Source organism: Arachis ipaensis, chromosome B9 (genome assembly GCF_059453495.1).
Source record: "Arachis ipaensis isolate K30076 ecotype BB chromosome B9, ASM5945349v1, whole genome shotgun sequence".
NCBI classification, from domain to species: Eukaryota; Viridiplantae; Streptophyta; class Magnoliopsida; order Fabales; family Fabaceae; genus Arachis; species Arachis ipaensis.
This window is the reverse complement of record NC_142444.1, coordinates 95832041-95851836: the sequence shown is the minus strand read 5'-3', so window position 1 is coordinate 95851836 and position 19796 is coordinate 95832041. Positions and strand designations below refer to the sequence as shown.

General features: G+C 36.2%; 1 non-coding gene across 1 annotated transcript; it reads left to right on the top strand.

Moving 5' to 3' along the window:
• Positions 1-3483: 3483 nt before the first annotated feature.
• On the top strand, positions 3484-3591 carry LOC148545541 (small nucleolar RNA R71). Its single transcript, XR_015901157.1, has one exon. It is a non-coding gene; the product is annotated as a small nucleolar RNA R71 (small nucleolar RNA).
• The last annotated feature ends 16205 nt before the right edge of the window (positions 3592-19796 follow it).

Below are 19796 nucleotides of genomic sequence, written 5' to 3'. Positions count from 1 at the left end.
GATAGTGTTATTGATTCTCCTAATTTAGTATGTTGATTCTTGAACACAGCTACTTTATGAGTCTTGGCCGTGACCCTAAGCATTTTGTTTTCCAGTATTACCACCGGATACATAAATGCCACAGACACATAACTGGGTGAACATTTTCAGATTATGACTCAGCTTTGCTAGAGTCCCCTGTTAGAGGTGTCCAGAGTTCTTAAGCACACTCTTTTTGCTTTAGATCATGACCTTAACCACTCAGTCTCAAGCTTTTCACTTGGACCTTCATGACACAAGCACATGGTTAGGGACAGCTTGATTTAGCTGCTTAGGCCAGGATTTTATTCCTTTGGGCCCTCCTATCCATTAATTCTCAAAGTCTTGGATCCTTTTTACCCTTGCCTTCTAGTTTAAAGGGTTATTGGCTTTTTGCTCTTGCCTTTTGGTTTAAAGAGCTATTGGCTTTTTATGCTCGCTTTTTCTTTTTTTTTTTTTGCCATTTTTTTCGCAAGCTTTGTGTTTTTCACTGCTTTTTCTTGCTTCAAGAATCAATTTTATGATTTTTCAGATTATCAATAATATTTCTCTTTTTTCATTATTCTTTCAAGAGCAAACAATTTTAACATTCATAAACTTCACTATAAAATATATACACTGTTCAAGCATTCATTCAGAAAACAAAAAGTATTACCACTACATTAAAATAAATAAACTATTTTCAAGATAGAATTCGAAATTCATGTACTTCTTTTTCTTTTTCAGAAAATATTTTTCATTTAAGAAAGGTGAAAGATTCATGGAACTTTCATAGCTTTAAGACATAGACACTAAACACTAATGATCATGTAATGAAGACACAAACATAGTCAAAACATAAAGCATAAAAACCGAAAATAGAAAAGAAAATAAATAAGGAGATTAAAGAACGGGTCCACCTTAGTGATGGTGGCTTCTTCCTCTTGAAGAACCAATGGAGTTCTTGAGCTCCTCTATGTCTCTTCTTTGGCTTTGTTGCTCCTCTCTCATGGCCTTTTGAGATGAATCTCTCCATCTTCCATGACTCGGAGATGGAAGCAACTGCCTTCCCTTTCCTCTTCCTAGAGGTTTCTCCGACTTAGGTGCCATTAGTGGTTATGGAAAGTAAAAAGCTAAGCTTTTCCACACCAAACTTAAAAGCTTTGCTCGTCCTCGAGAAAAATAAGATAGAAGGGAGTAGAAGAAGAATGATGGAATTAATTTTGAAAACTTATTACTGTATACAAAAAATTAAAAAAGAGTTGAAAAGAATTTGAAAAGATATGTAAGTTTTGAAAACGTTTTGGAAGGAATTAAAAAGAATTGAAAAAGAGTTAAAAAGAATTAGAAAGATTATTAATTTTTGAAAATATAAATTGAAAGATGAACATTTAAAATATGTTTGATGTAAAAAATTATGAATTAAAACATGAAAAATTGAAAAAAAATCGAATTGGAAACAAAATTACCTTACCTGACTGCCTCTTTGGGCGTTTAATGCCCAGCCAGATACCCTGGCTGGCATTAAGCGCCAGGAATCCTTCTTTACTGCGCGTTTTTCTGAACACCCAGAATGCTGCCTGCATGGGCATTAAACGCCCATTCTGCTATCCTTACTGGCGTTTAAATGCCAGTAAGCCTGTCCTCCAAGGTGTGCTATTTTTTATGCTATTTTTTGATTCCGCTTTAATTCTGCAGCTGTTTTTTGACTCCACATGATCATCAACCTAAAGAAAACATAAAATAACAATGGAAAATGAAATGAAAAAGTAATTAACATAGATAAATAAGATTGGGTTGCCTCCCAATAAGCGTTTCTTTAATGTCAATAGCTTGACAGTGAGCTCTTAGAGAGCTTCACAAAGACTCAAAGCTTAATGGTGGCCTCCCAACACCAAACATAGAAGTTGAGTGTGGGGGCCCTGTTTGACTCTATATTGAGAGAAGCTTTTCATGCTTCTTCTCCATGGTTACAGGGGAAGATCCTTGAACTTTAAAGACAAGGTAGTCCTCATGCAATTGCAGGACCAACTCTCCTCTATCAACATCAATCACAGCTCTTGATGTGGCTAGGAAGGTCCTTCCAAGGATGATGCAATCATCCTCATCCTTTCCAGTGTATAGGATTATAAAGTCAGCAGGGATGTAGAGGCCTTCAACCTTCACTAAGACATCTTCTACAAGTCCATAAGCCTGTTTCATTGATTTGTCTACCATATCTAGTGAGATTCTTGCAGCTTGTACCTCAAAGATCCCCAGTTTCTCCATTACAGAGAGTGGTATATGATTTATACCTGAGCCCAGGTCACACAGAGCCTTCTCAAAGGTCATGGTGCCTATGGTACAAGGTATTAAGAACCTTCCGGGATCTGGTTTCTTCTGAGGTAATTTCTGCTGAACCAAGGCATTCAGTTCATTGATGAGCAATGGAGGTTCATCCTCCCAAGTCTCATTACCAAATAACTTGGCATTCAGCTTCATGATTGCTCCTATATACCGAGCAACTTGCTCTTCAACAATATCTTCATATTCTTCAGAGGAAGAATACTCATCAGAGCTCATGAATGGGAACAGTAAGTTTATTGGAATCTCTATGGTCTTTGTATGAGCCTCAGATTCCTTTGGTTCCTCATTAGGGAACTCCTTAGTGGTCAGTGGACATCTATTGAGGTTTTCCTCACTGGAAACTGCCTCTTCCTCCTCTATAGGTTCGGCCACTTTGGATATATTGATGGCCTTGCACTCTCTCTTTGGATTCTCTTCTGTATTACTTCAGAGAGTACTAGGAGGGATTTCAGTAACTCTTTTACTCAGCTGACCTACTTGTGCCTCCAAATTTCTGATGGAGGACCTTGTTTCAGTTATGAAATTGAGAGTGATCTTAGATAGATCAGAGTCTATGGTTGCTAAGTCAGAGAGGCTCTGCTTAGAATTCTCTGTCTGTTACTGAGAAGATGATGGAAAAGGCTTGCTATTTCCAAACCTATTTCTCCCACCATTATTATTATTGAAGCCTTGTTGAGGCTTCTGTTGATCCTTCCATGAGAAATTTGGATGATTTCACCATGAAGGATTATAGGTGCTTCCATAGGATTCTCCCATGTAATTCACCTCTTCCATTGCAAGATTCTCAGGGTCATAAGTTTCTCCTTCAGAGGAGGATTCTTTAGTACTGCCAGATGCAGCTTGCATTCCAGTCAGATTTTGAGAAATCATATTAACTTGCTGAGTCAATATTTTATTCTGAGCTAATATGGCATTCAGAGTATCAATCTCAAGAACTCCTTTCTTCTGAGTCATCCCATTATTCACAGGATTTCTTTCAGAAGTATACATGAACTGGTTATTTGTAACCATTTCAATGAGTTCCTGGGCTTCTGCAAGTGTTTTTTTCAGATGAAGAGATCCACCAGCAGAGTGGTCCAATGACATCTTGGACAATTCAAACAGACCATCATAGAATATACATAAGATGCTCCATTCTGAAAGCATGTCAGAAGGACACCTTCTGATCAATTGCTTGTATCTTTCCCAAGCTTCATAGAGGGATTCACCTTCCTTCTGTCTGAAGGTTTGGACTTCCACTCTAAGCTTGCTCATCTTTTGAGGTGGAAAGAATTTGGTCAAGAAAGCATTGACCAACTTTTCCCAAGAGTTCAAGCTTTCTTTAGGTTGTGAGTCCAACCATATCCTAGCTCTGTCTCTTACAGCAAAGCGGAAAAGCAGAAGTCTGTAGACCTCGGGATTAACCCCATTGGTCTTAACACTGTCACAGATTTGCAAGAATTTAGCTAAGAACTAATGAGGATCTTCCAATGGAAGTCCATGAAATTTGCAATTCTGCTGCATTAGAGAAACTAATTGAGGCTTAAACTCAAAGTTGTTTGCTCCAATTGCAGGAATTGAGATGTTTCTTCCGTAGAAGTCAGAAGTTAGTGCAGTAAAGTCACCAAGCACCTTCCTTGCATCTCCACCATTGTTGTTGGGTTCGGCTGCCATGTCTGCTTCTTTTTCGAAATTTTTTGTAAGGTCCTCTCCGAAGTGTTGTGCTTTAGCTTCTCTTAGCTTCTTCTTCAGAGTCCTTTTAGGTTCAGGATCAGCTTCAACAAGAATGTCCTTATCATTGTTCCTACTCATATGAAAAAGAAGAGAGCAGAAAAGAAGAGGAATCCTCTATGTCACAATATAGAGATTCCTTTATGTGTCAGAGGAAAAGAAGAATAGAATGAAGAAGGAAGAAGAAGAAATTCGAACACAAAGAGAGAGAGAGAGATATGGTTCGAATTATTAGAAAAGTAGAAGAGAAGTGTTAGTAAATAAACAAAATAAATAGAAAGAGATGAGAGAGAGAGAGAGAGAGAGAGAGAGAGTATTCGAATATTAATTAAAAGAAAAGAAAAATATTTTTGTTTTTATTTTAATTATAAGTTAGGATTCGAATTTTAAGAAAAGAAATAAAAGCAAATTGAAAACTAAATAAATTAATTAATTAAAAAGATTTTTGAAAAATTTGTTAGTTTGTTTTCGAAATTAATGAGGGAGAAAAATAGTTAGGAGGTTTTGAAAAAGATAAGAAATAGTAAACTTTTTAAAATTAAAACAAACAAATCAAGTAATTAGTTGAAAAGGTTTGAAAGTCAAATTTTTTAAAAGATAAGAAGTTAGAAAAAGATTTTGAAATTAAATTTTGAAAAAGATATGATTGAAATTTATTTTGAAAAAGAGATTAAAAAGATTTGATTTTTGAATTTAAAGTTGATAACTTGACTAACAAGAAACTAAAAGATATGATTCTAGAATTTAGAAATTGAACATTTCTTAACAAGAAAGTAACAAACTTGAAATTTTTGAATCAAAACATTAATTGTTAGTAAAGTTTTTGAAAATATGAAATAAAAAATAAGAAAAAGATTTTGAAAATTTATTTAAGAAATTCAAAAATATTAAGAAGAAAAATGAAAAAGATTTGATTTTTGAAAAAGATTTGAAAAGACAAAGTTTTTAAATTGAAATTTTGACTTGACTAACAAGAACCAACTAAATTTTAAAAATTTTTGACCAAGTCAACTCAAAATTTCGAAAATTATTAGAAGAATAAGGTAAAGATATTTTTTTGACTTTTGAATTTTTAATGAGGAGAGAGAAAAACAACAAAATGAAACAAAACATAAAAATTTAATATCAAAACAATTAATGCATGCAAGAACACTTTGAATATCAAGATGAACACTAAGAACACTTTGAAGATCATGATGAACATCAAGACATATTTTTGAAAATTTTTAAGAGAAGAGAGACATGTAAGACACCAAACTTAGAAATTTTTAATGTTTACACACTATGAATTCAAAAATACATATGAAAAACAACAAAAAACACAAAACAAGAAAATCACAAGATTAAACAAAGAAAATCATCAAGAACAACTTGAAGATCAAGAAAGAACACAATGCATGAATTTTCGAAAATCTAAGAAAAATTAAAAACATGCAGTTGACACCAAACTTAAAATTTGACACTAGACTCAAACAAGAAACACAAATTTTTTTTTTTGGATTTATGATTTTATTAATTTTTTTTGTATTTTATTTTTTTCTTTCGAAATTAAAAATAATAAAAACTTAAACATAAAATAAAATTACCCAATCTAAACAACAAGATGAACTGCCAGTTGTCCAATCTCGAACAATCCCCGGCAACGGCGCCAAAAACTTGGTGCACGAAATTGTGATCACACTTTTCACAACTCCGGTACAACTAACCAGCAAGTGCACTAGGTCGTTCAAGTAATAAAACTTTACGCGAGTAAGGGTCGATCCCACAGAGATTGTCGGCTTGAAGCAAGCTATGGTTATTCTGTAAATCTTAGTCAGGCGGATTCAAATGGTTATGAGGTTTTGATAATTAAAAGATAAATAAAACATAAAATAAAATAAGATAATTATGTAATTCATTGGTGGGAATTTCAGATAAGAGTTTGGAGATTTTTTGTTGCTTCTGAACCTCAACTTTCCTATTATTTTCATCCAATCATGCGTGCTCCCTTCCATGGCAGGCTATATGTTGGTGGATCATCGTTGTCAATGGCTACCATCCATCCTCAGAGTGAAAATGGTCCAATTACGGTTTTTGTATGGCTAATCAACTGTCGGATTTCTCGTCTCGGATGAAAAATACCAGGCACAGCTACCGCACGACTAATCATCTGTTGGTTCTCACTTGTGTCAGAATAGGATCTCTCTATCCTTTTACACACTATCACTGCGCCCAACATTTGTGAGTTTGAAGCTCGTCACAGTCATCCCATCCCAGATCCTACTCGGAATACCACAGACAAGGTTTAGACTTTCCAGATTTCAGGAATGCTGCTAATTGGTTCTAGCCTCTACCACGAAGGTTCTAATCTCACAGAGCTGAATGCTCTGTTGTCAGAAGAGGCAAGTCAAATCCGTGGATCAGAAACTAAGAGACTATACTCCAGCTGTCGTCCAATGACTACGTTGAACATCATGTAGACCGCTTGTGGTTGTCAGGCACGCGGATCTTGGCTAAGCGAGTAACGAAGATAGTGGGTGATTGTCATGGGTCACCCCTTCATTCTGACTTAACTGAATTAAGTACGAGAGTATATCTTGGAGAATAAGTAAGCGTGAATTGAAAGAGAAACAATAGTACTTGCATTAATTCATGAAGAACACCAGAGCTCCGTACCTTAATCTATGAGGTGTAGAAACTCCACCATTGGAAAATACATAAGAGAAAAAGGTATAGGCATGGCCAAATGGCCAGCCTCCCTAAAAGAATCCAAAACTCCAAAAGATCTCCGATTACAATAGTAAAAATTGCTATTTATACTAAACTTGTTACTAAGGATTACAGAAAATAAGTAACTAAGTACAGATAGTGCAGAAATCCACTTCCGGGGCCCACTTGGTGTGTGCTTGGGCTGAGCATTGAGCTTTACACGTGCATAGGCCTTTTCTAGAGTTAAACGCCAGCTTGGACGGCAGTTTGGGCGTTTAACTCCAGTTCTGGTGCCAATTCTGGCGTTTTACACTAGAAAAGGGTGTCTGGCTGGCGTTTAAACGCCAGTTTGGGCCATCAAATCTCGGACAAAGTATGAACTATTATACATTGATGGAAAGCCCAAGATGTCTACCTTCCAACGCAATTGAGAGCGCACCAATTGGGCTTCTGTAGCTCTAGAAAATTCACTTCGAGTGCAGGAGGGTCAGAATCCAACAGCATCTGCAGTCCTTTCTCAACCTCTGAATCAGATTTTTTTGCCTAGGTCCCTCAATTTCAGTCAGAAAATACCTGAAATTACAGAAAAATACACAAACTCATAGTAAAGTCCAGTAATGTGATTTTTTCATAAAAACTAATAAAAATATAATAAAAAGTAACTAAAACATACTAAAAACTATCTAAAAACAATGCCAAAAAGCGTATAAATTATCCGCTCATCACAACACCAAACTTAAATTGTTGCTTGTCCCCAAGCAACTAAAAACAAAATAGGATAGAAAGAAGATAAAATACAATAAATTTCAAAATACCAATGAAGCTTAGTTTCAATTAGATGAGCAGGACTAGTAGCTGTTTACTTCTGAACAGTTTTGGCATCTCACTTTATCCTTTGAAGTTCAGAATGATTGGCATCCATAGGAACTCAGAATTCAGATAGTGTTATTGATTCTCCTAGTTTATGAGTCTTGAACACAACTACTTTATGATTCTTGATCTCAGGAAGACTCTGATCGTGAACCAGGAGGCTAAGAGATACACACTCAAGCTATTGAAGATAAAAGCAGAAGTGGTTGTCAGGCACGCGTTCATAAGTGAGAATGATGATGAGTGTCACGAATCATCACATTCATCAGTTTGGCGTGTGAGTGAATATCTTGGAATAAGAATAAGCTTGAATTGAATAGAAAAACAATAGTACTTTGCATTAATTCATGAAGAACAGCAGAGCTCCACACCTTAATCTATGGGGTGTAGAAACTCCACCGTTGAAAATATATAAGTGAAAATAGGGTAGACATGGCCGAGTGGCCAGCCTCCCATGGAGGTCTCAGAACATAAAAGTTACATAATGCATTCCAGAGATATGAAATTAATCACTAAAAGTAGTTTTTATACTAAACTAGTAACTAGGGTTTACAGAAATGAGTAAATGATGCAGAAATCCACTTCCGGGGCCCACTTGGTGTGTGCTTGGGCTGAGCATTGAGCTTTACACGTGTAGAGATTTCTCTTGGAGTTGAACGCCTGGTTGCAGCATGTTTCTGGCGTTTAACTCTGGTTTATAACCTGTTTCTGGCGTTTAACTTCAGAATAAGGCAGGAAGTTGGCGTTTGAACGCCAGTTTGCGTCGTCAAAACTTAGGGAAAGTATGAACTATTATATATTGCTGAAAAGCCCTGGATGTCTACTTTCCAACGCAATTGATAGCGCGCCAATTGGGTTTCTGTATCTCTAGAAAATTCACTTCGAGTGTAGGGAGGTCAGAATCAAACAGCATCTGTAGTCCTTTTTCAGTCTCTGAATCAGATTTTTGCTCAGGTCCCTCAATTTCAGCCAGAAAATACCTGAAATCATAGAAAAACACACAAACTCATAGTAAAGTCCAGAAATGTGAATTTTGCATAAAAACTAATAAAAACATAGTAAAAACTAACTAAATTATAGTAAAAACTACCTAAAAACAATGCCAAAAAGCGTATAAATTATCCGCTCATCACAACACCAAACTTAAATTGTTGCTTGTCCCCAAGCAACTAAATATCAAATAGGATAAAAAGAAGAGAATATACTATAAATTCCAAAATATCAATGAAACCTAGCTCCAATTAGATGAGTGGGACTAGTAGCTTTTTGCCTCTGAACAGTTTTGGCATCTCACTTTATCCTTTGAAGTTCAGAATGATTGGCATCTATAGGAACTCAGAATTTAGATAGTGTTATTGATTCTCCTAGTTCAGTATGTTGATTCTTGAACACAGCTACTTTATGAGTCTTGGTCGTGACCCTAAGCACTTTGTTTTCCAGTATTACCACCGGATACATAAATGCCACAGACACATAACTGGGTGAACCTTTTCAGATTATGACTCAGCTTTGCTAGAGTCCCCAATTAGAGGTGTCCAGGGTTCTTAAGCACACTCTTTTTGCTTTGGATCACGACTTTAACTGCTCAGTCTCAAGTTTTTCACTTGACACCTTCACGCCACAAGCACATGGTTAGGGACAGCTTGGTTTAGCCGCTTAGGCCAGGATTTTATTCCTTTGGGCCCTCCTATCCATTAATGCTCAAAGCCTTGGATCCTTTTTACCCTTGCCTTTTGGTTTAAACGGTTACTGGCTTTTTGCTCTTGCCTTTTGGTTTAAAGAGCTCTTGGCTTTTTCTGCTTGCTTGTTCTTTTTCTTTCTCTTTTTTTTTCTTTTATTTTCGTCATTTTTTTCGCAAGCCTTGTTTTTCACTGCTTTTTCTTGCTTCAAGAATCATTTTTATAATTTTTCAGATTATCAAATAACATTTCTCCTTTTTCATCATTCTTTCAAGAGCCAATAGTTTTAACATTCATAAACAACAAATTCAAAAATATGCACTGCTCAAGCATTCATTCAGAAAACAAAAAGTATTGTCACCACATCAAAATAATTAAACTAATTTCAAGGATGAATTCGAAATCATGTACTTCTTGTTCTTTTGTGATTATAAACATTTTTCATTTAAGAAAGGTGATAGATTCATAGGAAATTCATAGCTTTAAAGCATAGACACTTAAACACTAATGATCATGTAATAAAGACACAAACATAAATAAACATAAAGCATAGAGAATGAAAACAGAAAAAATAAATAGACAAGGAGATTAAGGAACGGGTCCACCTTAGTGAGGGTGGCGTCTTCCTCCTCTTGGAGAACCAATGATGCTCTTTGAGCTCCTCTATGTTTCTTCCTTGCCTTTGTTGCTCCTCCCTCATAGCTCTTTGATCTTCTCTAATTTCATGGAGGAGGATGGAATGCTCTTGGTGCTCCACCCTTAGTTGTCCCATGTTGGAACTTAATTCTCCTAGGGAGGTGTTAATTTGCTCGCAATAGTTTTGTAGAGGAAAGTGCATCCCTTGAGGCATCTCAGGGATTTCATGATGAGGAATTTCCTTATGCTCTTGTTGAGGTCCATGAGTGGGCTCTCTTCCTTTTGAGCTTGAAAAGGACCTCAGGGATCACCTTCTTCTTAGCCACAACTTCATAGAAGTGGTCTTGATGGACCTTTGAGATGAATCTCTCCATCTCCCATGACTCAGAGGTAGAAGTAATTGCCTTCCCTTTCCTCTTTCTTGAGATTTCTCTGGCCTTAGGTGCCATAAATGGTTAAGGAAAAACAAAAAGCAATACTTCTACCACACCAAACTTAAAAGGTTTGCTCGTCCTCGAAAAAAAAAGAAAGAAAGTAGTAGAAGAAGAAGAAAATAGAGGAGATGGAGGGAGATATGTGGTTCGGCCAAGGGGTAGAAGTAGTGGTTGTTATGTGTGAAAATGAAGGAGTGGTGAGAGGTTTATATAGGGGTGGGGGTTAGGTTTCGTGTATTAGGGTTGGGTTTGGAAGGGAAAGGATTTTGAATTTGGAGGTAGGTGGGTTTTTGGGAAAGAGTGGATGGATGTGATTGGTGAAAGGTATTTGGGAAGAGATATGGAGGTGATTGGTGAAGGGTATTTGGGGAAGAGTGTTATGAAAAGGTGTGAAGAAGAGAGAAGGAGAGAGGTGGGGTAGGTGGGGATCCTGTGGGGTCTACAGATCTTGAGGGGTCAAGGACTTATCATCCCTGCTCCATTTAGGCGTGTAAACGCCCTTAGAGTGCAATCCTGGCGTTTAACGCCAGACTGCTGCTTGTTTCTGGCATTTAACGCCAGCTTGTAGCCTGTTTCTGGCGTTTAACGCCAGCTTGATGCTTCTTTCTGGCGTTAAAATGCCAGTAAGCTTATCCTCCACGGTGTGCTATTTTTAATGCTGTTTTTCATTCTGTTTTTAATTTTTCAGTTGTTTTTGTGGCTTCACATGATCATCAACCTATAGAAAACATAAAATAACAATAGAAAATAAATAGATATAATTAGATAACATTGGGTTGCCTCCCAATAAGTGCTTCTTTAATGTCAATAGCTTGACAGTGAGCTCTCATGGAGCCTCACAGATAATCAGAGCAGGGTTGGGCCTCTCAACACCAAACTTAGAGTTTGAATGTGGAGGTTTTTTTTGACTCTATATTGAGAGAAGCTTTTCATGCATCCTCTCCATGGTTACAGAAGGAGAACCTTGAGTCTTACATACAAGGTAGTCCTCATTTAACTGAAGGACCAACTCTCCTCTGTCAACATCAATCACAGCTTTTGCTGTGGCTAAGAAGGGGATAAACCCCAATTTTGTGGTTTATCTTGTGCTTATTTTGGGAGATTTTATCACCTTTTCTCACATTTATTCAATGAAATAGCATGGTTTTGCAATTCTCCCTTGATTTGTGCTTAAATGTGAAAACATACTTTTTAGGCCTTAATTTTGCCAATTTTAACTCACTTTAATTCCATTCGATGCCTTGATGTGTTTGTTGAGTTATTTTAGGTTCATAAGGCAAGCATTGGATGGAAGAAGTGAGGAGAAAAGCATGCAAGTGGGAGAACTCATGAAAAAATGAAGGAACCGTAAAGTTGTTAAGCCTGACCTCTTTGCACTCAAATGACCATAACTTGAGCTACAGAGGTCCAAATGAGGCGGTTTCAGTTGCGTTGGAAAGCTAACATCCGGGGCTTCGAAATGATATAAAATATTCCATATGTTGCTTCGCGTTAAGGCCCACTAATGTGAAATCGCCCCCAGTAATTTCTGAAGCACTTTGGGCCCAACCCAACTCATTTCTAATGCTATTTCATGCAGAATTCAAGCTTGGGCAAAGGGGGAGCAATTTTTTGGTAGTATAGCATCATGTAGGTTAGTTTCTAGAGAGAGAAGCTCCCTCTTCTCTCTAGAATTAGGTTAGGTTAATCTTTCTTAGATTTAGGTTCAATTACATATTTTCATCTTGTTTCTTTTATAAATTCTTGCTTCTACTCTTTCATTCTCATGATTTGTAGTGTTAATTTCCCTTTTTGTCCTCTTTTATGTTTATGAACTCATGTTGGATTTGATTTATTTCTAATGCAATTTAAAGTTTGATGTTCTTTTAATTGTTGATTTAAGTTGTGATCTTGTTTCCTTGCAATTTGTAGTTAGTAGATTTTATTATTCTTGCACATTTTACTATGCTTTCCATTTGTACCCACCAAGTGTTTGACAAAATGCTTGGTTAAGCCTTAGAGTAGATTTTTTAGCATTCTTAGTTTGGAGAGAGTAATTAGGCAATCATGAGTCATGAAAACCCAACTCGTGTTGGTGATCTAGAGTTGTTAGCTAATATCGTTTCCATTGAGGCTAATCTTTTGCTAATTAAATTAGTAAGTTGATTAGGACTTTTGGAATATTGTTTCTATTGACGCTAATCTTTTGCTAATTAAATTAGTGAGTTGATTAGGACTTTTGGATTGAGATTTGCTAGTCTTGTTAGACTTTCTCTCATGGAAGATAATATGATACCTTCTTCCAATGTTGGAGATGACGTAATAAGATAAATTCTTGTTATTATTGTGGTATGATTGATTAATCTTGTTTGACTTTCTCCCTATTTGTTGGAGTTTACTAAATAAGATGAATTAATCATTGCATGACTAGGATAGAAAGCCTATGATCTCAACCCTTGCCATGAATGTCTCTCTTTATTAATTGCTTTCTTTAATTGCTCTCTTTACTTTCCTTGTCATTTATTTTAGTGCCCCTCTTATCAATCAAAAACCCCCTTTTACCCCCTTCATAGCCAATAATCATTCACTTCATTGCAATTCCTCGTGAGATGACCCGGAGTCTAAATACTTCGGTTAATTCTTATTTGGGGTTTGTTATTCGTGACAAAACCATATTTTAATTTGATGTGAGAGTTGTTTGTTGGTTTGGAGCTATGCTTACAACGAAGTAATTCCTTTTTTTGGGAAGAAAATCTAGACCGGCAATAATTCTTGCTATCAGAAGGGTCTGCCAAGGATGATGGATTCATCCTCATCCTTTCCAGTGTCTAGGATTATAAAATCAGCAGGGATGTAAAGGCCTTCAACCTTTACTAGCACGTCCTTTACTAGTCCAGAAGCCTGTTTCATTGATTTGTCTACCATCTCTAGTGAGATTTTTGTAGCTTGTACCTCAAATATTCCCAGTTTCTCCATTACAGAGAGTGGCATGAGGTTTATCCCTGACCCCAGGTCACACAGAGCCTTTTTAAAGGTCTTGGTGCCTATGATACAAGGTATTGAGAACTTTCCAGGATCCTGTTTCTTCTGAGGTAATTTCAGTTGAACCAGATCATTAAGTTCATTGATGAGCAATGGAGGTTCATCCTCCCAAGTCTCAGTACCAAATAACTTGGCATTCAGCTTCATGATTGCTCCTAGATATTTAGCAACTTGCTCTTCAGTGATGTCTTCATCGTCTTAAGAGGAAGAATATTCATCAGAGCTCATGAATGGCAGAAGGATGTTCAATAGAATCTCTATGGTCTCTGTATGAGCCTTAGATTCCTTTAGTTCCTCAAAGGGAAACTCCTTTCTGTCCAGAGGACGTCCCATGAGGCTTTTCTCATTGGGATTCACGTCCTCCTCACTCTCTCCAGGTTCGGCCATGTTGGTCATGGTTATGGCCTTGCACTCTTTCTTGGGATTTTCTTCTGTATTGCTTGGGAGAGTACTGGGAGGAGTGTCAGTAATCTTCTTACTCAGCTGACCCACCTGTGCCTCCAAATTTTGAATAGAGGACCTTGTTTCATTCATGAAACTTAGTGTGGTCTTGGATAGATCAGAGACTATGGTTGCCAGGCCAGAATGGCTCTGTTCAGAATTCTCTGTCTGTTGCTGAGAAGATGATGGAAAAGGTTTGCTATTGTTAAACCTATTTCTTCCACCATTATTATTATTGAAGCCTTGATTAGGCTTCTGTTTATCCTTCCATGAGAAATTTGGATGATTTCTCCATGAAGGATTATAGGTGTTTCCATAGGGTTCTCCCATGTAATTCACCTCTGCCATTGTAGGGTTTTCAGGATCATAAGCGTCTTCCTGAGAATATGCCTCTTTAGTACTGTTGGATGCAGCTTGCAATCCATTCAGACTCTGAGAAATCATATTGACTTGCTGAGTCAATATTTTGTTCTGAGCCAATATGGCATTCAGAGTATCAATTTCAAGAACTCCCTTTTTCTGAGGCGTCCCATTGTTCACAGGATTCCTCTCAGAGGTGTACATAAACTGGTTATTTGCAACCATTTCAATGAGTTCCTGAGCTTCTGCAGGGGTTTTCACGTGAAGAGATTCTCCTGCAGAATGGTCCAATGACACTTTTGACAACTCAGACAGACCATCATAGAATATACTTATGATGCTCCATTCTGGAAGCATGTTAGTAGGACACCTTTTGATCAGTTGCTTATATCTTTTCCAAGCTTCATAGAGGGATTCTCCTTCCTTTTGTCTGAAGGTTTGGATTTCCACTATAAGCTTGCTCATCTTTTGAGGTGGAAAGAACTTGGCCAGAAAAGCACTGACCAGCTTATCGCAAGAGTTCAGGTCTAGCTCTGTCTCTTATAGCAAAAGGGAAAAGCATAAGCCTGTAGACCTCGGGATCAACTCTATTGGTCTTGATAGTGTCATGGATTTACAAGAATTCAGCCAAAAACTGATGAGGATCTTCCATTGGAAGTCCATGAAACTTGCAATTCTGCTGCATTAGAGAAACCAATTGAGGCTTAAGCTCAAAATTGTTTGCTCCAATTGCAGGAATTGAGATGCTTCTTCCATAGAAGTTAGAAGAGGGTGCAATAAAGTCACCAAGGATCTTCCTTGCATCTCCACCATTGTTATTAGGTTCGGCCATGTCTCCTTCTTTTTCGAAAATTTCTGTTAGGTCCTCTCCAGAGAGTTGTGCCTTAGCTTCCCTTAGCTTCCTCTTCAGAGTCCTTTCAGGTTCAGGGTCAGATTCAACAAGAATGTTCTTATCCTTGTTCCTGCTCATATGAAAAAGAAGAGAACAGAAAAGAAGAGGAATCCTCTATGTCACAGTATAGAGATTCTTTTATGTGAGTAGAAGAAGAGAAGAATAGAAGAAGGAGAAGATGAGAATTCGAACACAGAGGAGAAGAGTGGGTTCGAATTTTTGAGTGGAAGACGGGTGTTAGTAGATAAATAAATAAATAGAAAGAGATGAGAGGGGGAAGAATTCAAAAATAATTTAAACAAAATGAAAATATTTTTGTTTTTATTTTAAAATGCAGTTAGAGTTCGAAAATTAAGAGAAGGAGTAAAATTAAAATTAAAAATTAAAACAATTAGTTAATGAAAAGAAATTTTGAAAAAGAGGTTAGTGATTTTCGAAAATTGGTGAGAGAAAAGTAGTTAGGTGGTTTTGAAAAGGATAAGAATTTTGAAAATCAAACAAAAAGTTAAGTGGTTAATTGAAAAGGATTTTGAAAAAGATATGATTGAAATTGAAAAAGATATGATTGAAAATCATTTTGAAAAATATTTGAATTGGAAATTAAAAAAATTTGACTTTGAAAATTGAAGTTGATTACTTGACTAACAAGAAATTAAAAGATATGATTCTAAAATTTAAAGATTGAACCTTTCTTAATAGGCAAGTAACAGACTTTAAAATTTTTGAATCAATCATATTTATTGTTAGTAAAGATTTTGAAATTATGAAAGAAAATAAGAAAAAGATTTTTGAAAATCAATTTGAAATTTTTGAAAATATGGAAGAAAAAATGAAAAAGATTTGATTTTTGAAAAAGATTTGAAAAAGATAGAATTTTTAAATTGAAAATTTGATTTGACTCGTAAGAAACAACTAAATTTTAAAAATTTTTGAATAAGTCAACTCAAATATTCGAATTTTATGAGAAGAATAAGGGAAAGATATTTTTTGATTTTTTAATTTTTAATGAGGAGATAGAAAAACATCAAAATGACTCAAAACATGAAAATTCAAGATCAAAACACATGATGCATGCAAGAACACTTTGAATGTCAAGATGAACACCAAGAACACTTTGAATGTCAAGATAAACATCAAGAACATGTTTTTGAAAAATTTTTAAGAAAAGAGACACATGCAAGACACCAAACTTAAAAATTTTTATTTTATAGACACTAATAATTCAAAAATGCATATGAAAAACAAGAAAAGACACAAAACAAGAAAATGCAAAGATCAAACAAAGAATATCATCAAGAACAACTTGAAGATCATGAAGAACATCATGCATGAGTTTTCGAAATTGTTTTTTGAAAAATTAAAAAAAATGCAATTGACACCAAACTTAAAAATTGACACTAGACTCAAACAAGAAACATCAAATTTTTGGTTTTTTATGATTTTATTAAATTTTTTTGGTATTTTTCGAAAATTATTTTGAAAAAAAGAAAAATAAGGATTTCAAAATTTTTAATGAGAATTCCAGGAATCATGCAATGTTAATCTAAAGCTCTGGTCCAGGAATTAGACATAGCTTACTAGCCAGCCAAGCTTTCAGTGAAAGCTCCGGTCCAAAATACTAGACATGACCAATGGCCAGCCAAGCTTTAGCATACAAATCAGGCATACAACAGCTGAATTGATGAGAATCAAAAAGCTCTTGTGATGATGAGTTGAAACCTCGGTCCAAAAGATTAGACATGGCTTCACAGCCAGCCAGACTTCAACAGATCATCATAAAACTCTAGAATTCATTCTTAAAAATTATGAAGTCATAGAATAATTTATTTTTTTTGAAAATATTTTTTTTCAAAAATAAAGATAAAAACAAAAAGCTTAAAATTAAAATAAAATTACCTAATCTGAGCAACAAGATGAACCGTCAGTTGTCCAAACTCGAGCAATCCCCGGCAACGGTGCTAAAAACTTGGTGCACGAAATTATGATCTCAATGGTGCCAACAACTTGGTACGCACAATTGTAATCTCACTTCTTTTTCACAACTTCGCACAACTAACCAGCAAGTGCACTGGGTCGTCCAAGTAATAAACCTTACGTGAGTAAGGGTCGATCCCACGGAGATTGTCGGCTTGAAGCAAGCTATGGTCATCTTGTAAATCTCAGTCAGGCAGATTCAAGTGTTTATGGGATTTTGATAATTAAAATATAATTAAAATATAAAATAAGATAGAAATACTTATGTAATTCACTAGTGAGAATTTCAGATAAGCGTATGGAGATGCTTTGCTCCTTCTAAATCTCTGCTTTCCTACTGCCTTCATTCAATCATTCATACTCTTTTCCATGGCAAGCTGTATGTTGGGGGATCACCGTTGTCAATGGCTACCGTCCGTCCTCTCAGTGAAAATGGTCCAAATGCACTGTCACCGCACAGCTAATCATCTGTCAGTTCTCGATCATGTTGGAATAGGATCCATTGATCCTTTTGTGTCTGTCACTACGCCCAACACTCGCGAGTTCGAAGCTCGTCACAGTCATCCCTTCCCAGATCCTACTCGGAATACCACAGACAAGGTTTAGACTTTCCAGATCTCAGGAATGACGGCCAATAATTCTAGCCTATACCACGAAGACTCTGATCGTGACCCAGGAGGCTAAGAGATACACACTCAAGCTATTGCAGATAAAATGGAAGTGGTTGTCAGGCACGCGTTCATAGGTGAGAATGATGATGAGTGTCACGGATCATCACATTCATCAGTTTGGAGTGCGAGTGAATATCTTGGAATAAGAACAAGCTTGAATTGAAAAGAAAAACAATAGTACTTTGCATTAATTCATGAAGAACAACAGAGCTCCACACCTTAATCTATGGGGTGTAGAAACTCCACTGTTGAAAATATATAAGTGAAAATAGGGTAGACATGGCCGAGTGGCTAGCCTCCCATGGAGGCCTCAGAATGTAAAAGTTAGATAATGCGTTCCAGAGATATCAAATAAATCACTAAAAGTAGTTTTTATACTAAACTAGTAACTAGGGTTTACAGAAATGAGTAAATGATGCAGAAATTCACTTCCGGGGCCCACTTGGTGTGTGCTTGGGCCGAGCATTGAGCTTTATATGTGTAGAGATTTCTCTTGGAGTTAAACGCCAGGTTGCAGCCTGTTTGTGGCGTTTAACTCTGGTTTGTAACCTGTTTCTGGCGTTTAACTTCAGAATAAGGCAGGAATTTGGCGTTTGAACGCCAGTTTACGTCGTCAAAACCTGGGTAAAGTATGGACTATTATATATTGCTGGAAAGCCCTGGATGTCTACTTTCCAACGCAATTGATAGCGCACCAATTGGATTTCTGTAGCTCTAGAAAATCCACTTCGAGTATAGGGAGGTCAGAATCCAACAGCAACTGCAGTCCTTTTTCAGTCTCTGAATCAGATTTTTGCTCAGGTCCCTCAATTTTAGCCAGAAAATACCTGAAATTACAGAAAAATACATAAACTCATAGTAAAGTCTAGAAATACGAATTTTTCATAAAAACTAAAAAAAACATAGTAAAAACTAACTAAATTATACTAAAAACTACCTAAAAACAATGCCAAAAAGCATATAAATTATCCGCTCATCATATATTATAGCTACTGTATATAAGTGTAGCCTTAGGTCTTGTTTTTTTTACTTTATATATATATATATCTAATAATTATTAATACAACATAATAGTTAATATGATTACATGTATAATAATTCTGCATTTTTATTTAAATAAGTTGAATATTACAAAATAAAGTACTAGAATGAAGTTAACTGTAAAAATTCATACATCTCAAACTAAAGTAAGCATAGCCATATCAAAACCATAATATCACTTAGCCAATAAAAGTATCTTCTAATAAAAATCATTAGTCAACCATACATGTAAAGATTCTAAATAGCACTCTATCTTTGCCAATAAACCACAATAATAATTAGCTTAATCTTCATTGCTTAATCTTTATTGTTACCCTGCATAATTATATAGAAAAGTAGTTAAAAAAATATTCATAATGACATTTGATAAACCCCGATTTTGTGGTTTATCTTGTGCTTAATTTGGGGGATTTTATCACCTTTTCTCACATTTATTCAATGAAATAGCATGGTTTTGCAATTCTCCCTTGATTTGTGCCTACATGTGAAAACATGCTTTTTAGGCCTTAAAATAGCTAAATTTAACTCACTTTAATTCCATTCGATGCCTTGATATATTTGTTAAGCGATTTCAGAATCATAAGGCAAGTATTTGATGGAAGAAGTGAGGAGAAAAGCATGCAAAGTGGGAGAACTCATGAAGAAATGAAGGAACCGTAAAGTTGTCAAGCCTGACCTCCTTGCACTCAATCGACCATAACTTGAGCTACAGAGGTCCAAATGAGGCGGTTCCAGTTGTGTTGGAAAGCTAACATCTGGGGTTTCAAAGTGAAATAAAATTTACAATATGTTACTTTGCGCTCAGGGGCGCGCACGCGCCACGTCCGCGTGTGCGCCGATTCTGCCCGTGGGTCCACTTTAATGAAATCGCCCCCAGTGATTTCTGAAGCATTTTAGGCTCAATCCAACTCATTTCTGATGCTATTTAACCCAAGGATTGGAGAGAGAATGAACCAAGTAGTCATAGTTTAGTTTTCATCATGTTTTAGGTTAGAATTCTAGAGAGAGAGGCTCTCCCTTCTCTCTAGAATTTAGG